The sequence below is a fragment of the Eschrichtius robustus genome, chromosome 10 (genome assembly GCF_028021215.1).
Source record: "Eschrichtius robustus isolate mEscRob2 chromosome 10, mEscRob2.pri, whole genome shotgun sequence".
In the NCBI taxonomy this organism is placed as follows: domain Eukaryota; kingdom Metazoa; phylum Chordata; class Mammalia; order Artiodactyla; family Eschrichtiidae; genus Eschrichtius; species Eschrichtius robustus.
In genome coordinates, this window is record NC_090833.1 from 8,834,262 (window position 1) to 8,857,647 (window position 23,386).

Genomic DNA, 23,386 nt, shown 5'->3' on the forward strand with positions numbered 1-23,386 from the left:
CCAGGGCTGCATATGGGAGGCCCAATGAGAGCCTAATTCTCTCTCCTTTGAAAACAGCCTGTTCTTTCTTCCTATAAAACTTTAAGGACTTCCCTGGTGGCGCAGTGGTTAAGAATCCGCCTGCCAATGTAGGACACACAGGTTCGAGCCCTGGTCCAGGAAGATCCCACATGCCACGGAGCAACTAAGCCCGTGCGCCACAGCTACTGAGCCTGCGCTCTAGAGCCTGCGAGCCGCAACTACTGAGCCCACATGCCACAACTACTGAAGCCTGTGCACCTAGAGCCCGTGCTCCGCAACGAGAAGCCACTGCAATGAGAAGCCCGCACACCGCAACAAAGACCCAATGCAGCCAAAAATAAATAAATAAATATAATTTTAAAAAACAAACAAACTTTAAGATTTTTCTCTTTCTTCTTGGAGTTTAGGAATTTTACTAGAAAGTAGGTCTAAGTGTTGGGCTTTGCGTGGGATGAATGGATCCATTTAATCTGAAGAATCAAATCTGTCTTCAATTCAGTGACATTTTCTTTTATTGTTTTCCTATTACTCCTCCATCTATTCCTTTTTCTCCTTCCGGAACTCCCATGACTCCATGCCAGGTCCCCTGGATAAGGTCTCCAAGGCCTTCCCTCATGGACAGTGTCTCACATTTTAATTCATTATTTCCATTTCTTTTTATTATTGTTCTGGGTTGTGAGGCATTTCTTCTACTTGACCTTCCAAACCACCAATTTCAGTTCTTAAATTGATTTTTAAATTCAAAAGCCATGTTTTTTAGTTCCAGCAAGCCTCTGGTACCCTTTAATTGCATCCCCCTAGGAGCTCTCTCCTTGTAAAGTTCTTACGCATCCTCTCCTTCCATCCTGCCTCAAAGGAGCCACTGCTCCAAGTGTGAAGCTTGGCTTCCCTCCTTCTCCAGCTAAGATCCCACAAAGCTGTCATGTGTCTTTGCCTGCTGAAGGGTGCAGGTTCACACAGCCCCTGTTCATGGCAGACCGCTCGAGCTTCTGTGGCAGTGACAAGCCTGAGGCCCTGTAAGACCTGACAGCCTCTGTTCAAGGGGACCCAAGTGAAATGAGGTGGCAAACTGTGATCTTCCTGCTGAGAAGTGGGGAGGAGACCCTCTGCCCTTTGGTCCCCTAGTGATGATGGGGGAGAGGCAGCCCTCTCCCAGCTTCATGGACAGGGAGCAATTCCACCCAGATCCCCTGGGATCGGCAAGATCGGGCAGTCCCTCGGAGGGCATAGGAAGCAAGTGGGCAGCTGCAGCGCCTCTCATGGAATCCAGTTCTAATCAGGCTCAAAAGCACAGACAGAGGAGAGGAACTGCATTTCTAGAACTAGATTGACCTAGAGTCAAATATCAACTCTGACACTTACTTGCTGTGTGATCACAGGGAAATTACTTATCTCTGAGTCTCAGTTTTCTCATATGCTCTTACCTTTAAACCAACAGTTATTTCCAGCATCCTCCTTAGGGGAACCAATCCCTCTGATACGTAAGATTCAGGGAACTTGCTTCTTCTAAGCACTATATGAATTACGTGTACTGTAGTTAATCATGCAATATCAAGGAAGGAAGACTGGGGCCCTGGCAGGAAAGCATCAGAAAACTTTACCTTCTGCCTCTTTGTGAAAGTAGGTTGACAGAAGGGTAAGGCTACTAGAAGAATCTGAAAAAAATTGTAATATTTCAGCTTTTAGCATTTTTGTGACTGCTCCTACCTGAATAAAATCTCCTAGGATTCTTCTAGGCAAATACTCGCTGCCTCTTCCCCTATTATCTTACGGTATCTCAAGACTTGAGGACCATGGCTGCAAAGGGGATGGATGCTGGGAGCCATGAGAGAGTCCATGCTGGTTCCAGTCTAGTAAAATTTACTGAGCACCTACTATGTATAAGGCATTGAGCAAGGCACTGCACAGAATACAATAATGAGCAAGACACAATCCCTGCCTTAAAAGAGCTTGAAGTCTAGTCAAGGAGCGAAGGCAGGAGATACAGGGGACATCAAAAAAGCACAATGCAATGCGGATCGTGGCCAGGGCCATGAGAGGGGGTTGAAACAAGCGTCAGGACAGTTTAAAAGGAGGAGAGCTCCAGTGAGTTGGGGAGTGCAGAAAAGCATTCTTGGAAGAGATGCCGGATGAGGTGGGCAGAATCTCAGGGAGCAAGAATTGGGGGGGGTCGGGGGGGAGGGGAGAGGGAGGCAGGGGGTTGACGAGTAGATTATAGAGTCTCTTGAAGACAATGATCAAGTCTTATTCCTTGAATCTTATAAGATTCCTTATATCTTCATATTCCTTCACCCATCCTCCCAGGGCCAAGCGTAACTCACACAATGAGCCGGCCCTCTCTGATGAAGGGTCTGAAGCAAGGACAGCCAAAAGTGAGGAGGGGAGCTGAACTGAGAGAGGGGAGGGGCTTGTGGGGAGGTACAAGGACCTGACTGAGGTTGAGAGAAAGGAGGTCGCCCAAGTCACCCCAACTGCTGGGAGGCCGATACAGAATGTCTGTCTTCTGAGCAACAAGAGCAAAAGGATGACAGCAAAACAGGGTGGCAACAAGTGGTCTTGCAGGAGGAGGAGGCAGAGAGAGAAAGAAAGGAAAAAACCCTTGATACAAGAACCAGTGGTGAAAATCCCAGAGCTTAACTCCTCTGGCGAGAAGAAGCCCCTAAAACACCCTCTGCGTGTGGCTCACTGAGGACGCCTGATGTCCCGAAAGCCCCTGTGCCCTCCTCGACCCTGCAGACTCGCTGATAGCAGGTTCCTCTGACTGCAACAGGACCCGACTCACCCGTACCAGCTGCACCTCTGGGTGCCACAGCCTGGCTCTCTGCTCAAGAGGGCACAGGTCACTAGGGTCACTGAACCCACTTACCAGGAACACGTGTTGGGCTTCATAATCCCAGGCCAATAGGATAAACCATCCCAGCACATCTCTTTCCAAACAGTAGCCGCTGTAAAAAGTAGGGGGGATAATTCCATTTACACGACGTTCCAGACGGTAAGACTTGTTTCTCAAGGCTCAGCAAGGTCAGACCAACTATAGTGCTAGAAGATCTGATTTGAATCTGTTCTTTGAAATGTCAAAAACCTTCCCCATAGATCAATATGTGATATCATTAGCCTATCAGGTAGCAGAGCCTGTCCTAAAATCACCAGAATTAACTTCAACTTCTTTGGTCACTATTCTCCTTTCCCACCATGCTTTGGATACATGCTGTGGTAAGCATGGGAGGGTCCGCCTGGGGACAAATGCAAACACCCCTGCCTCAGAGTGCATGCCAGGGAGGCAGTGCCCAGCCCGCCCAGCACCGGGGCAGCCTCTCAGCTGCCCACTGGCATAGACAAGCAACCTGCACCCAGGGCCTGCAGAGGGCCCCAGGTCTGGTTTGTTTTCCTTCCTCCAAAGCGCCCCCTCCCTCCGCCCCCCACAGCCAGGTGGGCGGCTTCATGACCTCCTTCACTGCGGAAAGTTGCCTTCGGCTCCTTCGGGTCCTTCCTTTAACCTAAGTGTTTCCGCGTCTTCTCCTGACCCCCCACTCCCACCTCTGAGGAAGAGGCATCCACCGCAGACCCAGGGCCGGCACCCCCCTCGCACCTCAGTCTCCGCCACTCTCTCAGCCCTCCCCTCAGCCTGAGAACATCCGCAGTTCTCCCAGTCTTCCAAAGAGCTTCGGCCCTTAAACTCCAGGCTGCTTCCTCCCCACCACCCACGGCAACACCCCGCCCGACTTCGGGTCAGCAGGACCTCCTAACGGCTGAGGCTCAGGCTAGTGGCCGAGCTCTCGGTAGCCTCCAACACGGTTCACCAGTCTCTCTTTCTGGAAACTCATCTGCGGCCTCAAACAATGACCTCGTGCTTCTCCTCCTGTCTGCTCGGCCTCTCTGGCCACCTCTGCTGGCTCCTTTCTTCTGCTCACCCGCTTCCAGAGCTGCCTCGCAGCCCGTCCCCCCAGGCCCCTGGAACCCAAAGCGCTCAGAGGCCAGGCCCTGCCTCCCTCTCCAGCTTCAGGCCACCCTCCCCTGGCCCACACTTCGCGCTCCAGCAGCAAAAAACCAACCCAAACACAGGCCGCCGACCGAACCGACTGAGGCCCCCCGCTCGCCACCTGCTTCCCGCAGCCAGGCCAGGCCCGGCTCGCACTGCCCCCTTTTGTTGCGACCTTGAGTCACAGCTCATTAAACTTTCAGATCCTTCACTCCCAACAGCTGAAAAAACATTAAGCAAGCACCTCTAACATACATATGTTTATTCGTAAATTAAATATATGTTCTAAAGTACCGACACGTTCTATACATTACAAAACAAATGCAAACAATTGAAGGAAGAGATAAAGATGAAATATGTTAAATTATTTTATTCTATAATACAAAAAACTTTCATTCTCATTATTAATAATAATTTTAGTGAGAGCAATGTGACTGCTATGCTTCCTTTGACAGAGTTTTAAATAAACTTTACATGGAAGTACAGCATATGTGCAGAAGAATGCATACAATAATACAATACCAGTGCACAGGTCAAAGGATTCCCGCAAAGTGAACATACCCGTGTAACAGCACCCAGATGGAGGAACGTCACGAGCCCCCCACCACCCACCGCACCCCCTTCAATCTTTACCTGCCTCCCAAGGGTGGTCACCACTCTGGTTTCTAACAGCAGAGATTACTTCTGTCCGTTTAAACTTTATACGAATGGAGCCATACAGTACATAACCTTTTGTGCCTGAATGAACATTATGTTTGTGAAATTCATCCTGATTTTTCATTTTTCATGGTTGTTCATGAACTCGTACTGATCACAGTTGCCCACTGTGGGAGTTGACCCTGTATCTGTCCACTCTGCTACTGATGGACACTGGGATTGTTTCCAGTCTGGGCTATCACAGGTGGTGCTGCTATAACACTCTTGAGCGGTGCCATTTGGTAACACATTTGTATGCCTTCCTGTTGGGCTGATGCCCAAGAGCAGAACTGCTGGGTCATAAGGTGAGTACGTGCTCAGTTTTGGTAGATGATGCCAAACAGTTTTCCAAAGTGGCTAAACCAATTACACTCCCACCAGCAGGGTATGAGCATTCTGGCTGCTCCGCATCTTTGCCAGCACTTGATATAGTCTCTTTTTTTTTTTTTTCTTTTCATTTTAGCCATCCTGGTCAGTAAGATATCACAAAGTAAGTATTACGATCACTTTTAAAGGAGACTGAAATTAGTGCTTCTTTCAAGCTCACAAAACTAAGGTGAATCAGAGCAGGAACCCAGGTCTTCTGACTCCGAATAGCACACTGTTTCTACTTGCAATGAAATACTATTTCCAACATAAACACCCCAACAAGAGGCTAACGCACTGATAAAAAGAACGTGCTTATGGACTATGCCAATCCCAACACCTGACTCATGACAGGAAAGAAAGAATAAAAGGGTCTATCAACCCAACTTTGAAACAGACATATATAAAAAGTCTGGAGATCTTTCCATCCCTCGCATTTGTACAGTTCTTTAGAGTACAGACTGTGTTCACATGCATGATCTCTGGTTTAAGCAGGAATTTTATTCCTGCTTTTTCTATTAATTATGGTTTAATGTTATATCTTCTTTTAATAATCAATTCATTTGTATTCTATTTTATAATCATAATCACAATTATTTAGAAATAATTTTATATTTGAATGGTTCCACTCTGACTGCCAATCCTTTCCTACTCTGACTTGTCCATTCATGGGCTTTCATTTTGACTCATCTCTCAGTTACTGGAGCATGCCTTCCAGTGATTTTTTTCCCCCCGGGAATGGTGCGTGAGTGTGGCAAAAGCTACACTCAAGGTGTGTCCTTGTAAGACTGAAATGAATTTCTGTTACCATCAAATGTGAAATAAAACTTGGCTGAGTATGAGATTCTTGGGTCACAACCCTTCCCTCAAAACTCGATGAGTACTGCTCCACTGCCTCTGGCACCTGTGCTGTAGACAAGCCTGAGCCTAGCCTAGTTTTTTTTTTCTTGGATTTAAAGGTTCCTTCTACCAGAATGCTAATGGTATCCTCTCACTATCCTTGAAATCAAAACAAAAACAAAAAACAAAAAAACTTCACCTGGATATTTGAAGTGTTAGCTAATTTTGTTACTTTTGCCTGGTTCATGATGAGCCCTTATAATTTATGGATTCAGGTCCTTCTTCGGTTCGGGAAAATTGAGGATTTGCTCTGGTCTCCAGTCTGGTCCATCATCCACATCTGCGGTCTCCTCTGTTGCTTTCCTGTCCCTTGTGAAATTGGCAGTTTGTCCTCCTCCTAACACCCTGAATTTCTGCAGTGCCACTAATTTCAGTGCTGGCATATGTGATTTATTTCCCCACGTTCTTTAAGTCCACAAGCTCCTGCTTCACCTCAGTCTGTTGACTCATCATTTCGTCTTTCATAGCATCTATAGCTTCTCTGAGAGGACAAAGATGATGATGTTTGAAATTTACTTCAGTTTACTGAGTAAAAGTTTGGAAACTTCTGTCCCAAAGCCTGATCTTCTCTATTTTTTGCACCCTTGTTTATTTCCCTTTATACTGCTGGATCTTTTCAGTGGGTCCTCTCTAGTTTAATTTTTCTATTTGTTCATTCTTGAATGAGGACAGATGAGACCTGGCCTGACATTTATCCAAAAATAGTGCAGATGGGCTCCCCTTGGTCCCCTCTCCATTTACCTTGGTGGATTCAAAGCTAAGGTCCAACACCATCTCCATCACTCATCAACGGTGACCACTCTTTAGTTAACGTCTTCACTTCTTTTGCCTATTTCCTCTTGTATAAAACTGGAAAGTTGAGTTAATCTTCAAATGTCTTTTAGCTCCACATTTTTATAATACTTTTATACATCATCTAGGTTTAAAATTTCATTAGTTTGGAACCAATTGTCAAGGATTTTGCTAAATATACGTATAAACAAAAAATACCCTATTTCTTAAGAAAGATTCGCTGTACTCAATTTTGAATTAAGAAACTCACAAATATTAAGCTCAAGAAACAGACTTCATTTGATTATACATAAGAAGAAAGAGAATTATAAATAATTTACCAAGAGCTAGCAGAGTACATGCCCCAGGGATGTACTGGGTATGAAATGTGTACAAGAGGCAAAAGCTAAACACAAGCAACTGAGAGTAGCCTTTCTCTACCATTCCACCTCCCCACTGCACCTTCAGTCTTGTCTAAACACGGCACACCAGGTGGAAAGACTGTGCCAGCTGACCGAGTCATGGATGGGCCTGCCTTTCCACAGCCCACAGCCATTCTACAGGATAGCGCTGACTGAGAGCTTCCCATTGCACACGCGTCTCCACGCGTCGCCCCATTTGATCCTGACAACACCTGTTGGGAGACTCAGTCCTCCGCGGTCTCTGGCACTCCAGCCTGTCTTGTTGGGAGTGCCAAGAACACAAGGTCCTGACCACCCTTTACCTAGGCCATTTCACAGGGTTTTGTTGCAGAGAGCAACCTTGAGAGATGCGATAATGTCTCCCTCAGGGACAAAGGGCAGCCTTGCTCACTGCCTGCCATAAAGCAGCAGGTTCCCCAGGCTTGTGTTTCTCAGGTGTGACACAAGGCACAGCATCCATCTGGGCCCACAGTGTCACCTCCATGGGACTTGGGGGAAGGGAAACTGACACACACTGATGCTTATGCTGGTAATAAAGTCCTTTGTCTGACTCAGGAGTTATACATACCAAAAGATACTAAGTAGACAAGAAAGTTCTCCCTCCTAATTCCCCCTACTACCTGATCCAGTAACCCGCCTCTCCTAGATCTTACTACAGAATTCAATATACATCTTCCCACCTTTAACTCCATTTTTTTGTCCTTTACCTCAAACTCACCTAGAATCCACTGCAGTATGTGGTTAAGCTTATCAATTTTTTTCAGCATTGAAATCCAAATGCCCCAACATAATAATCATTCCTTCCCTTGCTTCTGTATAACTCCTGATATCTCATGAATTTAGCTCCTGGGTAAGTTATCAATGAACTGACTTCTTTTCCATTCATCTGTTTTCCTGCTTTTAACCCAAGCGCCATGTGGGATTAATAAATTATTGCCTTATAATAAGTTTTGAAGGCTCAACCATTTATAGGCTCCACATCTGTTAAATGGGGCCAGTAATGGTGAGGCGGGTCCCCAATATCCATCCTCCTCTTCTTCTTCAGTAATAGAACTTCTGGTTTTTAGGTGGACACATGGTTTCCCTGAATACAGGTTACATTTCCCAGCCTCCCTTACTGCCATGTGTGGCCATAAGACCAAGAGAAGGCCGATGGGATGCAAGAAGTGTCATGTGCAATTGCTGTAAAGTGGCCCTCAAAGGCTGCAATGTAGATGCAAAAGGTAGAGTTCCAGCAGCCATTTCAGGCCATAAAGTGACCTTGGTCTTAGAAGCCATCCCCAAGATCACCTCACGATGGAACAAGACAGAAGGAACCTGGGTCTCTGACCATGTAGGCTCAATACTCTGAGCTCATTACCCTCCTGACTTCTCACACATAAGACAGAAACTTCAATCTTATTTATGTCTTCATTATTTTGAGTTCTCTGTCATTCATACCCTAACCTACAGAAATGGCTCCCTCATAAAGAGAATGATAAAAGGTTATATGAAAATATGTATCACAATAGATACCCATTTTTATATTCCCCCAACAAAGGGGCAAGTGCTGTTTTTACACAGAGCAGGCAACTCAAACATTCGCTGAAACAAACAGACTCTGGAAGAATGAGGCCACTTCACTGCCTTAAAATTTTTTTTACCAATTTATTTTTCCAGATGAAGATCGCTATTTTATCAAGTTTTATAAAACGTATCATTGGAATTGCATTAAATCTTTACCAACATTTGGAGATATAGTATTGTCACTATTACTATGTTTAGACTTCCCTGGAAAGAGCCAGAAATTGATTGATTGATTGACTCATTGATTTTCATCCTATCAATTCAAAACATTTAATATGAGGCTACTCTGTAATAAGCCTATTCATAAAAATGAGACTTTGCGGAGCTGACAGACCTTAGGTAAATAATCTTTCATGCCACCTCCCCCAGTGCCCACCAAACACTGAGGGAGGTGGAAGAGGTGGTGACAATCTCTAGCATCACTAAAGACTAAGGCTAATGTGCTACTTTGTCCTCATCACCTCCAGCTGTTGATCCAGAATCCTCTTGCCTCGCTTCTTCACAGCCAGTAACACTCCCTTGACCAAGGTTCCTGGGCCTGGGGCTTTTTCATCTTCTATCATGTAAACTTTCCTGTGATGCTCCATTGACATCCTTATCCTCTCAGTGCTCCCGCCCGTAGGTGATGTTCACATAGCTGACCCTGTCATTGCTGAAGTTCTTTATTTCACACACTTGCTATATGGGTGGGGTTTAGTCCAGCGGACATATCTGCAGAGGTCCTCAGCTGATGATGGTACCATCATCATCACTACTACTACTGCCATTTATTGAAGCAATATTCTGTGACAGATACTTTGGTAAGCACCTTACCCATAGGAATATACCACTTGGTCCTTACAATAATTCTCTAAGATGGGTATTGTTATCATTGGGTATTGTTTCAAGTGAGAAAACTGAGGCCCAAAGAGGTTAGATAACTTATCCAAGGACACACAGTCGATAAGAGAATCCTCCCTGGCTATGGCAGCAAGTCCTTGGGCAAAGGCGGGATTTGAACCCAGCTCAGTCTGACCCCCTAGTCTCAACCATTTCTTTATGTTCCATCCCACAGAGCTGAACATGTTATGTTCTGTAAGGTACATGCACTCCCATCTATCCACCTGTTCCCTTCTCTTCGACTAAGCATTGGGGTTTCTCAACTCAGCAAACATTAATCCCTTTTCTTCTTCCTTTCCTGAGGAACAAACGGCTTCATACCAGGATGGTTGGCCCTGGTATTAAGGACAGCTACTTCCCTCCAGGTATCCCTGATCCTGTCTCACTGCTCCTCGGCTGTGGCTTTCAGCACCAGGGTCAGTGGTAAGCGGATCTCTGCCTCTGTCCTACACTCCTAGGTCTTTGGGTTCAGGGTAATACTTACAAGAGACATGCTGGATCATAGATCAGTCTCCCACTGACTCTCTCAGATTAAAGGCTCTCCCCCAGGTTCTGTTAGCTGATCTGAGGCATTCTGTCCTACCAGGGGGATGGAACTCCACTTTGGCAACTTGGGACCCTCCCTCCACCAGCCGTCTTGAGTAGATCTCAGGTACTCTAATAACTCTAAGACCTTACTTGTAAGTTCTGGAAATTCTACAGCAGGCTCTTCTCTGTTATCCAAGCTCCGGACACATGGGGGACCAAGGATGCACCCCCAAGTCACAGGGCTCCCACATCACATTGGTCCAGGCCCAGTGGTTTCTCACCTTCAGAACTTCCTCCCACACGTCTGGTAGCTGCCTTTCCTGGGATCTAGACACATCCCCTTCCCACTGAGGTTGCAGACCCACCCTGAACCCCAGAATGCCAGATGGGGCCCCAACTTTCCTGCTTCAGGAGCCAGAGATTTCAGTCCGAAGGGCCAGCAAGAGAAGGCAGGGGTGGATTTCTCGAGAAGGTTCTGAGAGAGGCTGAAGGGTTTAGAGGCTGGATGCAGAGCCTCCTCTGCAGAGTCTTTCACACACGGAAGCAAAGGTCACTAAAACGACCTCTCTCATGTGGAAATGGCTCCACTGTTAGGGAAAATAAGGGGGTTAGGGCTGGCACCAGAGCACTCAGCTTCCGGGGGGCAGGGGCAGAGGCCCTGCAGGGAGAGAGCTGGAGGGGATCCCACCCCCACCCATTTCCACACCATCACCTTCCTAGGTCACTCCTTCCTCACTGACCACCCCTCCTGCTCCTTCCCCAACTCTCCCACTGTGCCCCACCCCGCATGCTGGCTCCCCCAGCAGTCCAGCCAGGACCCTCTGCTCCCTACACATAACCTTGCTGAGTAACTCCCACCTCCCCAAGGGCCAAGGCTCTCTCTCCAGACCAGTGGGGCATCAGAACCACCTGTGAAAACCCTTCCACACACAGATGACCAGCCTCTCTCCCACAAACGCCACGGAGGGTTCTGCTCTGGCTCAGACCTCTCTCTGAGCTCCAGGCTAGCAGGCCAGCTGCCGAGTGCTGTCCCACAGGCGTCCCAAACTCACAACTCCCCCTCCCAACTCAACACTCCTCTCACGTTCCTTATCCTGTGACTGTCCGGCACCTCACATCACTAAGTGAGAAACCCTGGCACGGCCCGCCCTCCCTCCCATCCACTAAATCTCCAAGGAGAGAGGCCTCTACCTCGGTTTCTCTCGAACCCACCTTCTCCTCTCCATCCCCATGGCTCCCTCACCCATCTCCCAAATGCCAGTCTCCTCCCATACCACCCATCCTCCACACCAGGAGTATAACTGAAGGGGTTTCTCTCCTCCTATAACTCTGGAACAAATCTCCACCGGCCACAGGATAACATCCGAACTCCTAAGCACTGCCCGCGAGTCCCTCTGAGGACTGACCCCAAACCACCTTTCTGACCTGTTTCCTGCAACCCCACACAGCTCACCACACCTGAGCCACAGCATGCTCTCTCCTGCTTCTGGACCCCTGTCATCTGTTTCCCCTGCCTGTGTTCCCCTGCACCTGGGACACAGAACATCTATCTTTGAGATCCCGTGAGTCTGACTTGGTGCCATGAGCTTCCATTTCCACTACTTACCAGCCCCGACACAACATCATTGTCATTTATTTACTCCCATCTGTCGGCTGGTGGGCTCCTGAGGGCAAGGACTGCAGTGTCAGGCCCAGTTACACGCTCAGTAAGTGTTTACTTCATGAGTGAAACCACTAATGAGATCAAGGCGTTCTTCCACCCCCTCAAGAAGCAAAGGAAGCAACCAATCTTCAAAGCAATAAAAATAAGGCCAACTGCTATCTTGGAAACCATGGCAGGTAATGTTTCAGTAACAGATGCTTTTGATGATAGATGGGAGTTCTGAAAAAGAAGAGTCAGCAACGACAGACTCTGTCGGGCGTTTCCAGCACAGGTCAAGAAAGCAATGCCCTGACCACCGGGCCGTGAGCGCTGCAGAGGCCCCCTCATGCTCAGGGCTCTGACCACCCCGGCCGTGTGACTTCGTCAATTCACCACACCCTTGCCCCAACTGGAATCACGACACACGCAGTTGCCACCTCTTGACCTTGCTAACTCCAACTCCTCTTTCCTCTGGGAAGCTGTCTCTGACCATCCATCTGGTTTACAGCCTCTGAGCACCTTGTACTCTTCTTATGCAGCCCTTGTCAGTGCTGTAATTAATCTTTCGTACACTTATTTGTTACGGGTTTTGTACTTATTTTTATACTTACTTAACTTTACTACTAGACTGAGAGCCAAAAGACAGCAAGGACCAGACTTGTCTTTTTCCTCTACTGCAGCCCCACACTCGGCACAGTGCTAGCACTCAGCAGGCCCTGAACAAGGACTGGATGGATGCGAGGGTGGGTGGGTAGATGGATGGATGGACGGCGGATGGACAGATGGACGGGCAGGCAGGCAGGTCTGGAAGACAGGGAAGAACAAGGAATAAGGCTGCCTTTCGTGACTGGTACAATACTTTAATAACATCGAGCTCTCTTTACTCTGACGCAACCCTCGCAAAGCAACCTCAGATCTTAAAACTGGGGCTTTCCCACTAACGAAAGGATGCACACACACTGGGGATATTCCTATTTACTTGGAAAGCAGGTGTCAGAGCAAAGTGACACACTTGGCATTCTGGCTTCATACCCAGTGATCTTCCTATAATAGCAGGCTGCTCTCTCTGTTCCACAAGTATACTGGCTATATTGATAAAAGTAGGTTCCAATAATCTCTCAGCCCCCTAACATCATGATGAAGCCCCCTAAGATCAATACGCATATTGCTAACAGACCACAAGAGGCACTGCCTTTTCTCAGCCAGCCACCATCACCGAATACCGGTGCTGGGCACCAAGTCAGGTGTTAGCTCCTCTTCCCCACAGTCACACTGTAGATTCAACAGGGGACCCTGAAGCTGAGGTTTTCATCACAGATAAATGCTTCTTCATAGACATGGTTCTATGAGCAATGTTACATGACCGGCAGGCAGCTACTGAGAAACTGCAACATACAAATGGATGGGTCTTACAGGTGGAGAATCAGTACGCCTGAGTATGAAACCCTGGCAAAGTCCGCATCCTCGTGTGGAGAGTAGGAAGAGTGAACTCAACGATCTCTAACCTTCAGATCAGACTGACACTACAACTGATGAGCACAAAGGCCACCGCAATGCTCACTGCAAAAGAGCCCCGTGGCAGGTATACCCAGAGATAAATTAGAGAAATAGGCTAACTGAAGCAACCAGCATCTTTTGAAAACAGCAAAGTAATGCTACATATCAATCAGCAAGTAACTTCTAATCTTATAAAAAAGCTTCCCAGAAAGAACAAATTCTAATCTTAGTTATCAACTAATCAGCACATGCATCAATCCCGTAACTTCGCTATTTATAAGAAAGATCAGGGTTTCCTGGTCCCTAGAATGAAAGCAGACCTTAAACCCATCACCCCAAATTGAACTCAACTCCTCAAATTCAATTATCAGGAACATTAAAACAACTAAAACCAAGAGAAACTATTACAAGTACCTTTTGTCCATGAATCCCTGTTTCCCTATCTCACCTGTGATTCTTCCAATGTGTGTCAGAAACCACACCTCGAGACAGCCCGGGCTGTGAGAAAAGACACCTGAGGAGCCCTCTGCGTCTCCCATAGCTCCATCTTGGGCAACTCCTTCACCCTCTCTGAGCTTCCATTTTCTCCTCCGCACACCAAAGCCCGCCCCGCCTACCCTGCAGAATCATTATGAGGCTAAAGACACAGGTGTCAGAGACTTTGTAAAGTGTTGAAATATTTTATAATGAAGGGACCTCAGATCCAACAACCTTCTCATTTTATAGATTCAAATCAGTCACCGGGCACTCACCCTTTATTTCATTTGTCCATTTAACAAGCATTTATGTACTACTTGCTACGTGCCAGATGCTACGGCAGGCACTGAGGACAGGACTGTGAGCAAAGCCACAGACCATGGTGTGACGGGACTGCACACCCCGCACCGGCGAGCTGGACGTAACGAACAACAGTTACACCAGTTACACCGAAGAGCATGTCGTTACACCCACGGGCCATGCAAACGATTTGGGTTTTTTCTAAGAGAAACCAGAAGCTACTGAAGGGCTTTAGGCAGAGGGAACAACACACTCAGATCGTTCTGGCTGCCGGGTACTAGCCCTGGGCTAGGCCCTGAATACGGTGGGAAGAAGAAATGCAGATTTTGACTCTGCAAAGTCTGGTGGGGGAGTCACAGGAAGCCGAGGCTGCTACACGCCAGAGCAGGGCGTTGTGGGAGCCCCGTGGGAACACTCCTAAATGCCAGTGGCCTGAAAGTGCTGGAGATATGGTACCTAGAGAGAAGAAACAAAACAAAACACAGCTACAGGGAGGGCACAAAATAAGAAATATCTTAAAATAGTGAAAGTCACTAATTCCACATAACAGACTTTATTCCCACAAAAAGAGACACAGCAAATTCTCCTGAATTTATTAACTTGTTTTCCATAAATATTTAATTACTCAGAAATGTATCAAAAACACAGATTCCCCTTGACCTACTTATCAAGCTTACACAAGAGTGGGTGAGAATTACTGTATCCAATAAATACGAATTTAATTACATTCATTACTCTTTCTTTTGTCTCTAATAAGATGATTTTCAAAGAAACCTTTGACTGTTGAGGCCAAACATTTACATTTTCTTCTGATTACTCAAGTTAACTGTCTTAACCTTAAAATAAAATCTGATAATAAAAATATTTAAATCCTAAAGAGGGAAAGTATAATGTTGCATAAGTTTATATTAAAGTCCCATTATTTACATGGAATCACAGAACAGTGAAATAGAAAGTACTTGGGAAACCAGCCTTCAGTTCCTGGACAGGTCTGAGACAAGGCCCACGCTTGGGGTGACTCCACCCTCCCCCTCACCAGCACCTACTGCTTTTGTGGGCGTCAAGGCTTGCGTGAGCAGTCCCAGTGCAGGCTGAGGACTGCCTGCCACCCTGGGTGCTCCCACCAGCCCTCACCACCAAGTACCTCTGAGCTTTAATACATTCCTTGTGCAATAACTTATTGCCTATGAAAGTTATGTGAGTTAACATCCCCTGCAAAAAAAACAAGCATCCTGACAGCCCTCTAACAATGGGTTAAGAGAAGATTATTCTAGCTCACGCTGACTGGATGCTCATGAAGTGCAAGCACTATGCTAAGCCCTGTTCCTCGTCATCTCCCTGCAGTCCTGTAAGAACCAGACGGAGGTAAGTACCATCACACTTCCTGTATTGATGAGGAAACAGAGGAGTGGTCACCTGCCCAAAGTCAAAGGGCTTGTGAGCAGGGTCAGGACACAAACCCACATAGGCCTGACTCCAGAGTCTGCTGTAAGTGCTGCCCTGTCCGCCTCTTTGACGCTCAGGAGATAAATCGCCTTCAAAGAACACAATGGATTTGAAAGCTCTGCAGAAAAACCAGGGAAGAATGTGCCTCTCCACGTCTTCATGGTCTCTGCTCTCCTCAGTAAGTGCAGGTGAGACAAGCCTGACTCATGCCTCCCTTTGGGGAAAAGCCGTGGAACTGATCCGTGCAGGGGGTCAAAGAGAAGGTGCTTGCGATGGTGCTGGGCTGGAACCACCTGTGAGAAGAGCTCATGCAAAAACAGCGGAGGAAACAACTGTGGGCCTGTAAGGAAAGTCCCAAGGGCTCCTTGAGCACTCTGTGACTTCAGAGCTGGTTTCTCAGATACCTGGCCATCACCTTCACCACCAACTGGCACCGTCTACACTAGAACCTGGAGAAAACAGCCAAACAGGTGCTTCCTGGTGCTGCCCCAGCACCAAGGATAAACAAAAAGACAGTGAGCACTCTGTAAGCATCAGCTTCCCGTCAGGCACCACGCTAAGCAGCCCACGGCATTATTTCACTGAATCTTCAATGACAGCCCCCAGGAAGGTAACCCTGCCATCCCCATTTTACAAATCAGTTAACTGAGACTAAGAGTGGGGAAGACACTTGCCCGAGGTCACAGAGGTTGTGTGTGGAGGAGCCAGAATTGGGACCCAGATCTGGCTCCAGAGTGTGAATCTGCTTGGCCACTTCACTTGGGGTCTTCTGTCACCGCCAATCCCCTCCTGGTCACATTCTGTTTGCACGTGACTCCTCCACCAACCATCCGCTCCCCAAGGGCAGGATGGAGCTCCTTCATCTCCATGTGCCCAGCACTCAGCAGAGGGCTTGGCCCAAAGCAGGAGCGCAGCAAGGCTGGTGGATGGATGCCCACAGGAAGGAAGTGGCCCCAGAAATGCCCCAGGATGCCCCTCACAGAAGCCAACCCAACCAACTCTCCCCATCCCTGATCAGAATCTACAGACCATCTACTCAGCCCCCTGAGGCCTGCTCCTCCGCAAGTCCACCTCAAGGGAAGGGTCAGCAGCCACACTTCTGGGGAAGGGGGAGGGGGGCTTCAGCAAGTATGAGCAGTTCATTTTCAGACTTGTCCTTCTTTCTGTTTCCCAATCTTGTCCTGGAGTATCTGGAGCAAATAATTCTTCCCTCTCCCACCCCTAAGACTTTGTAGAACAAGTATCACCACTCAGACCCAAAGCCTACAGCTAGTATATGGCAAATGTGTGTCTCAGTCAGCACTCAAATACTTGGGGAATGAAGCAATAGAGTCCAGAGTCTGAGATTCACCAGTGACCTATCAATAAGAGTCTGTCAACATTCGGTAGCATGACTTGTCTGAGCAGAGGTCCATCACAATGTCCACCAAGAGCCTACCCTGGAGACTCAGAAGCAAAGAAAGCAGGAAACCTTCCCTGTGCAGGGAGGAGACACAGGCATTGAATAATGCATGCAATAGTGAGGCGCATGATCCGATCAAGGTATACACACAATGAAAGCCAAGGGAGCACAGACAGGAGTGATCACTTGTAGAGGAACTGAGTAGATTTCACAGAGAAGGGAAAAGTTGAACTGAGAAGCCATTCCCAAACCACCAAGGGAAAGTCATTGTTTCCTGCCTCCCTGAGCCCCATACTGCTCACCTCCCCACCGCTGAGCCCTGTTCTGTCATCAGTGACTTGTGTGCCTGTCTCTCTGCACAGTATGTGAGCACCTTGAGGGCAAGGACTTGGGCATTCTCCATGGCTCACCCTCAGCTGTCCAGTAAATATCTGCTAACAAAGAATAAGAGTCTAGTTTAGATTATTAATAACACAGCAGCTACCCCTTCTTGAGCATCTACCATGACCTATTACTGCAAGTACTTTGCATACATGATCTCATTTCTTCTACACAAAAACCCCAAAAGGCAGATCCTATTATCACCATCCATTTTACAGATAAGGAAACTGAAACGCAGAAATATTAGGTAAATTGCCCCAAGTCATACAGCCAGTAAGTGACAGAGCCGGAATCATGGGCTGAATGAAAAGTCAGTTTTCAATTACTAGCGAACAAATCCCTTTTCCTTTCTCTTTCTGTGTCTGCCTTGCATCCAGATACATGGATTGCCCTTTAGTCTATTGTTCACTGGAACCAAAGCCATTTCTTTCCTAGAGAAAAACAAGGGCTATCTCTTGTTAGTCTTCTAAACAATGACTGCTAACCATTACTGAGTAAACATCATGGCAGGGTGGGGGAGAGTGGAGACACAAAATTGTGCTTAAGATATCAGTCAAAAACATCTATTAAGGGCTTCCCTGGTGGCGCAGTGGTTGGGAGTCTGCCTGCCAATGCAGGGGACACGGGTTCGAGCCCTGGTCTGGGAGGATCCCACGTGCCGCGGAGCAACTGGGCCTGTGAGCCACAATTACTGAGCCTGCGCGTCTGGAGCCTGTGCTCCGCAACAAGAGAGGCCGCGATAATGAGAGGCCTGCGCACCGCGATGAAGAGTGGCCCCCGCTTGCCGCAACTAGAGAAAGCCCTCGCACAGAAACGAAGACCCAACACAGCCATAAATAAATAAATAAATAAATAAATAAATAAAACCCAAAAGTTTAAAAAAAATTAAAAAAAAAAAAAAAACCACATCTATTAAGGAGGAATTGTATGCACCAACTGGAACATTTTCCAATGTTGGAACAATTTCCAAATAGATCAATAAATAAAGGAACAAGAGTATGTATAGGATCCTATTCTTTGTATAAAAGAAAAAATATATAACAAACAAGAAATGGTAATAGTGGTTGCCACTAGGGAGAAGACTGGGAACTGGCAGCTTGAGGCAAGAAAGACACTTTACAATTTGTCCCCCTTGAACTACTTGCCTTTTTAAAACAAAATCCATGTGTGATTTTTTTAATTCTTAAAAAAATAAGACAAAAACACCATTTAAGGAAACTCCTTATTGCCAGGCCTTTTCCAAATGCTCACATACATACGACTGCAACCATGAAAAAAACTTGTATGTTTATGAAAAACTGGGTGAACTTAATTTGTGGTGAAACAGGACTGTAAAACAACTTTTGTCTTTCATGTTGAGGTTCACTAATTTCACTATAAAGTTGTTGCAACATTTTTTTTCTGCAATAAATAAAATGCACTTTGAAGGTGCAGATACGGCATACATATAAGCAGCAGAGATAATCTGCCACACACCTTCCTCTGAAAGTCCTTCATCTGTCCCTTCGACAAGTATTTAATGAGCACCTACTATGTGCCAGGCAAAGTGCTCAACAGGTATTTTTAAAAGAAGAACTAAACAACAGGTCACTAGCTTCCTCCCTCCTGCCTTTCGGGAAGACATGCCAATCAGAAGGCCAGAGCTAGGATCACTCTTGATGTTCACGTATTCTAACACCATCCTCACTCAGCTAAGAAAACTGAGGCCTGGACAGGGGAAGGGCTCTGATCAAGGTTACATAAGAAGCAAAGGCCTCAAAATTACTTGTCCTGCTCTCCTCACATGCGACATGCTGTTTTGTTGTGTTGAGAGATGGGCAGTCAGGGAGGGGCAGAAACATACCCTAACACTGACAACCTAATATATCAGGTGCTTTCACAGGTCTTGTCAAATTTATTCTTCATAACAACCTCTCAAGGTGGACATGATTACCCTCGTTTTACAAATAAGGAGATGAAAGCTCTGAGAAGCTAAGAAACTGGTATATAAGGCTTCAAACACGTATCTCTCTGACTTCCGAGCCAGAGCTCTTAACCTCCATGCTGAAAAGGAAAATCAGGTAGGCTGGAGCCATATCACAGAGAGCCCTGGATGCAAGATTTTGCATTACCAAAGTTTCTCTCTCAACCCTGGATGCTGTCACTCCAACACCACCAGTCACAAAGCCAGTCCCCTCATTACCCAACACATTTTCTAGCTCTTGTGTGCCACCAAGTTTGGGCTTTCCTTTTAACCCACAGAGCATGATGGTTACCCAGAGCGCAGCAATCCCTGAGAGACATTTACATCGTTTCTGCTGGGACAGAATGGGATAATTCACACATGTCGCTTTTAAAGCCTCTGGGTGCCTGCCACACAAACATGGACCCCAGTAAGGACCCATCCCTTAGATGCCATCCCCATGATGCCACTGGGTCACTGCCCCACCAGGTGGTAGTGAGAGAGGCCAGCACCATGGAGGTTGATCCCCCAAAGTCCCACAGCATCTGAAGTGAAGAAAACTGCAGGCCAGTACAGGAGAAGCCTCCTCCTGCCTTCTCTTCTGTCCCTGCAACACAGGCAGCAGGAATTGGTCACACTGCTAGTGAGCAGAGGCGCTGCGCAATGAAAGGTCACACGCACGGGTATGGGACACCCTTCCAAACAGGAGGGAGCCCCATCACCTCGCTTTCTTCTCTCTGCCCGGTAGAAACCTAACAAAGTTCTGGCATTCCACTCTTGTGGGTCTCTTCCTTCTGGCATGTGGTAAAATCAGTGTCATACTTGGGTGGGGAGGGGAAATTCCATAAGGCTCAAGTCTAAGCCTCATGCTCCAGTTCAGAGTCCTCACTGGGGTTGGGGTCTAAAGGTCAGCAAACAATGAAATGTTCCTGTGCTTTCCATCTGCCATTCTCCCCGCCACAGCCCCCTCAGAGGCCTCACAGCGAGCAGCAGTCAGCACCTCACCACAAACCTCATCCCAACCTCGAGCAAGAAAATGGTCCACCGATTAGAAATCCCCTCCTCTTTCGACCCTCAGTCTCCAAACACAATCTGCCCATCGGCACAGAGGCAGCAGACTCACAACTTTACCCGACGATGTGCCCGGCAGGCACTGTTCCATCCCATCCTCACAAGGCCCCTGAGAGGCACACAAGGCAGGTACCAGGATGCTCACTTTGCAAAGGAAGAAACAAAGCTCAGAGAGGTGAAAGACTCTCCAGGTAACACAGAGGTAAAGGCTTCTGAACCCTCACTCCTGTTCTGCCCCCTCACCAGGCTGCCATTTCAGTCTTTTGGAGACGACCACTGTTAAGATTTGCAGCAGCATCTGGTACCAGGAGCCAGCAAGCCAGAACCCTTCAAGCTTCACACTACTCTGCCAGCACACACATTTCTCAACAGCTGATGGAATGAAAGCCAACCGCCCCACCAATCTAGGAGACAGGAAAAGCCCCCGAGACTGAAAAACGAGGCGCCCCACTTAAGGGCACGGCGTGGCATGGGGAAGCCGCCGCCAGGGAAGCTAAGACCCAAGTCCGACTCAGGAGACGCACAGGTAGGCCTAGCCGGCTCTTCCGGCCCAGCCGCAACCTCGAAGCCTCCAGAATCCTCAGCGAGCCCAAAGCTCCTGCTTCCACTCAAACTCCCTGGACAGCGGGGAGGGCGGCATTCCCTTTTCCCGCGACCACTCACCCTTTGCCCGCTTCTTACCTGGGGCCCCGCTTCCGGACCTGCAATCACTCGGGGCCCCGCCCCCCACCGCTGCAGGTCTCCCTAGCCCCTCCCCTTGCACCTGCGGTTTCCTCAGGTCTGGTCTCTCCGCCCGCTTTGGCCTCACCTCGCAGCCCCCTCCCCCGGTAAACCTGTGGTCCCACCCGGCCCCGCCCCCCGCACCTGCAGCCCCTTCGGCCCTTCCCGACTGCCTCCTCCAGCCCCGCCCCCCGCACCGGCGGCCTTTCCCCACCTCCACCCCCACACCCGCTGTACTCCATACCAAAACCCCCATCCCCACCACACACCTAAAGCCCCCGGCCCGGTCCCCGTGCCCGAGACCGCCGGACACTATCCCCACACCCCCCCGGCCCCGCCCCCTGTCCCGAGGCCCCTCCCCGGCCCAGCGGCCTCTCGGGGTCCCGCCCCGCACACCTGCAGCTCCCTCCGGCCCGGCCCTCAGGGCCCCGCCCCGCCCCGCCGGCCGCTCCTCTCACTGCCCGCTCTTACCGCCGCCGCAGTCCCGGCCGGTCACCTTGACGCGGGCCGCAGTGGCTGCCGCCGCCTCCTCATGGCCCTGGGAGCGGCCCAGGCGGCAGCGGCGCCTTCGCTCGGAGGCCGGGGCCGGGCCAAGCCGGGCCAGGGCCGGGCGCAGCTGGAGCGCGGGCCGACGAAGGAGCGGAGCCGGCGCCCAGCCGCAGTAGGAACCGTCCTCTCCTGGGTCTGAGCGGCGGGCCGCTCAGCCAATCGGCGCGCGGCGCCAGACCAGTCTCCCCAACCAGCTCGTCGCAGAGGCGGAGACACGCAAATCGACCGGCTGGGCGCGCCAGTGCGCAGCCGCTGCAGCCCAGGTCGTCCCTGGCCTCGGCCTCCGCTGCAGCCCTCAGGCGCGGTCTCCGCCTGCAAGGATGCTCAGCTGCCCGCACACCCTCCTCAGCGCCCCGCCACGCCCATCCCCTTCCTCGAAATAGCAGCGCATCTTATTCCCCATACATCCTTCCAGGCCTCATACAATTTACCCTTGAAACCTCTACCTAGGATTTATTTGTTTTCAACAAAAAATGGTTTTGTGAGAAACATCACCTTAATGCCCATTCTTTACAACTCGGAGGTAGGCACAGAACACAGAACGTCAGAGCCAGAAGAAACCTTCGAGAGCCTCGGGTCCAGCCCATTTATTTTACAGCTGGGCAAAATTAAGCCCCTCGAGGTAAAGGGACGTGCCCAAGACCACACAAGTGCAAAGCTGAGAAATGAGGTTGTCTCTTGTCTCTCTGCTCTCAGATTCTTTACTCTGCCACGCACGATGAGGTGAGCAGAAAGGTTAAGTCATTTGATTAAAGTCGCAGAGGTAAGTTGCAAAGACAGTTGAAGCCAGTTCTGTGAAGCCCTGTAAGTCAGAACCACAGAATATCTCTGTTCGGCCTCCCACAGAAAGGAGGCCCTATGTCCTGCGCTACTCTGAATGATTCTTGGACACACAGACAAGTAGAACGTCATTTTGACAATTTTCAAATTCATTTTGCAGTAACATCAGCATATGGAAAGATTTGGTTACTGTCTTCCCAAAGCTTATGGAAGAAAAAGAGAGAAACAAAAAGAAAAGAAATAGAGTCAGTGGAAATTAAACCATTTCTAAGTCTTCAGGAGTCTCTGAGGGAAATTTCTGCCATGTTGCATTAAGAAAGAATAATCATCAAAGAAGATACTTAGCTATTTTACTTAAAGAGAACAAGAGACAATGTAATGCAATGGTTCATTCTGCTCGGAGCCTCTGGATTCAGAAATGCACAGGGTGCGTGTTGAGTGCAGACTCTGGGGACTTTTGACTGCCTGAATCCAAACTCTGCTTCTGCCACCAGCAAGCTGTGTGTAAGTAAGCAAGTTATTTAACATCTCTGTGCCTCAGTTTCTTTATTGAAAAATAAATATGCTGAAAATAGCACCCTCTTCAGAAAGGCTGCTGGGAGCGTTCAATGAGGTGACACATGGAAGAAGGCCTAGTACCTAACAGGAGCTCAATAAACATTAGCTATTGTTATTTCTACCTGTGTGACTTAGGGCAAGCATGGAAGTTCAGCACAGTGCGTATAATATATACTTGCTAAATGACATCTCTTATTTTTAATATGCTCATGCATAGCTTCTAAGTTTTCTTCAATGAACATAGATTCTTTTGTAATATATCAAAAAGTTATTGTAAACCCAATTTTAAAATGAGAAAAGGATCTGAATAGTTATCCAAAGAAGATCTACAGATGCCAATAAGCACATGGAAAGATGCTCAATGTCGTTAGCCATCAAATGCAAATCAAAACCACAATAAGATACCACTTCACACCCATTAGGATGGCCATAGCAAATAAGATGGGCAATAACAAGGGTTGGTGAGGAGATGGAGAAATTGGAACCCTCAGAC

General features: G+C 48.1%; 1 protein-coding gene across 14 annotated transcripts in view; it reads right to left on the minus strand.

Moving 5' to 3' along the window:
* RALGPS1 (Ral GEF with PH domain and SH3 binding motif 1) overlaps positions 1–21,600 on the minus strand; it is a 284,245-nt gene extending 262,645 nt beyond the window's left edge. For 12 of the 14 annotated variants that reach the window (XM_068552273.1, XM_068552270.1, XM_068552269.1 and 9 more), the window contains exon 1: positions 21,478–21,600. The gene's annotated coding sequence lies outside the window, so the exon portion shown is untranslated. Of the gene's footprint in view, positions 1–2,887; positions 2,954–12,381; positions 12,513–21,477 lie in introns of those variants that run through there. The other 2 variants (XM_068552261.1, XM_068552260.1) reach the window with 2 other exon arrangements.
* Positions 21,601–23,386: the final 1,786 nt, after the last annotated feature.